General features: G+C 39.9%; 1 pseudogene; it reads left to right on the top strand.

Moving 5' to 3' along the window:
* The first annotated feature begins 791 nt into the window (after nucleotides 1–791).
* On the top strand, nucleotides 792–1,941 carry LOC137142773 (E3 SUMO-protein ligase ZBED1-like; annotated as a pseudogene).
* The last annotated feature ends 246 nt before the right edge of the window (nucleotides 1,942–2,187 follow it).

Below are 2,187 nucleotides of genomic sequence, written 5' to 3'. Positions count from 1 at the left end.
GAGAACAGGTTTATTGCTTAATACATAGCTGGAGTATAATCAGACACCACAGTGATGGGCAAGATACAAGAACCTGGAATGGAAGCTTTGGAGGAAACTCAAATGCCAATGGAAACCCTGTATTTGGGAGAAGCAACCAGAGACTTTAAATTAGTATGATACAGACACAAGTTACAGCTTCCAAAGAGACTAGCAAATTGGGAAGAGTTAATATTTATATCTAACATTCCTATAATGTTTCTTTAAGAAGGTTCATTGAATAAGCCTACTGAGTGGTAGTAGTGTTGTTAGAGTGGTTTCAGAACTTTTTGATCTGCATAAGGGGTAGATTGCCCATCCTTGTACAAATGTCTCTAACAAAAGGGAGAATTGCATTAAACCTCCTGATGTAGCTCTGCCAATAATGATACAAAAGAGAAGCATATATTTAAAGAAATTGTAATGAGCCAACTTCACAGGGAAGTAAATCTTTTAAATTCATATTTCTTCGCACCTATTGTTAAAGATGTTAGTCCCACTAGATCTTAAACCAAGATTATTTCAATAAAACAGCAGTTATACACACTTTACAAACAAAGTGGAGCTCAGGAATTTCTGTACCAAACAGATAAAATGAATTATTCTAGTCCAATATTCTGTCTCTGACAGTGGACAGTGGCAGAAGCCAAGGCATAGAACCTCCAAAATGCACCCTTTTGTGTACCACTATACATGTAGGGGGGAATTTCTTCCTGGCCCTAGCTGCTGATCAGTTTATTTCCTTCTACATGAGGACTGAAAGCGCTTGTAAAATGGTAATACATTTATATAAAATCAACCAATTAATCAATCAATTAACAGTAACGCATACTAAAGAGAGACATTATACTGAAACGTGCAGAACATTTCTCGGAAGTTGCAAAAGAATGGAATATTCAAGAAAAGGTAACAACAATTAGTAATGACAGTGCACATAATATGATAGCAGCATCCAGTCTTTTGCCATTTGAACATAGGACGTGCCTCTCCCACAACCTGAACAGTGATGGTGGTTTTGAAAACATGCTGGCAAAACGTAGAAAACTTGTGGGCCATTTCAAACACAGTCCAGCTAACAGTACAAAGCTAGGAATACAACAAGCTGCAAATGGACAGAAAGAAGAACCTCTTGTACAAGCTATTTCAACCAGATGGAACTCCACACTGGGTAGGGTTCAGCACCTGCTTAGAAATAATGCCACTATCACAGCCACATTAGCTCTTCAAAAGCACAATCTGTCAGTGCTGACAGGTAGTGATTTTGAAAAACTGCAAGAGCTAGAAACACTGCTTGAGCCCAGCAGGTTTGTGACTGAACTCCTTGGGGGAGAATTGTAGGTCTTCTGCTCCTTGATTTTACCCAATGTCTGCCATTTAATTTATGTTATGGCAGTCTCGGATGATGACCCAGCATATGTTGTTTGATCTAAGAACACTTTCACTGCTGATTTGACAAAATGCAATGTGAGATTTCTAAAGATAGCTACAGCACTCGACCCAAGATTTAAGAATCTGAAATGCCTTCCAAAATCTGAGAAGGATGAGGTGTGGAACTTGCATTCAGAAGTTTTAAAAGAGCAATACTTTGATGCAGAAACTACAGCACCTGAACCACCAGAAAAGAAAATTAACCTTCCGTTGGTGGCATCTGACTCAAATGATGAAAATGAAGGTGCATCAGACCGCATTGCTTTGGGTTATCTTCAAGCATGGAAGCATGTCCTCTAGAATGGTGGCCTAAACATGAAGGGGCATATGAACCGTTAGCATATCTGGCACATAAATACCTTGCAACACCAGCTAAAATAGTGTGAATGCCTGTTCTCACTTTCAGGTGACATTGTAAATAAGAAGTGGGCAGCATTATCTCCCATAAATGTAAACAAACTTGTTTGTCTTAGCGATTGGCTGAAAAAGAATTAAGACTGAGGCCTGGTCTACACTGCTGGCGAAATTCGGCAGCAGTCGACGGGAGTTACACAAGCTACATAGAATAGCTTGTGTAACTCCAATCGACTTTGTAACTTCCCTTTAGCATGCTGTCTCCACTGTGCTGCGCCAATGGGAAATTAGTACCCGTCAACGCAGTGCACTTTTTGGGGAGGTGGTTTTATTGAATCGACTTCCGGATCGATTGAGCGGGTATTTAATTCCGCTCAATCGATCCGG

Source organism: Emydura macquarii, unplaced genomic scaffold, assembly GCF_026122565.2.
Source record: "Emydura macquarii macquarii isolate MOO-44397 ecotype Brisbane River unplaced genomic scaffold, CSIRO-AGI_Emac_v2 contig_374, whole genome shotgun sequence".
In the NCBI taxonomy this organism is placed as follows: Eukaryota; Metazoa; Chordata; order Testudines; family Chelidae; genus Emydura; species Emydura macquarii.
Note: the sequence above shows the minus strand (reverse complement) of the source record. Positions and strands in the feature narration are given on the sequence as shown.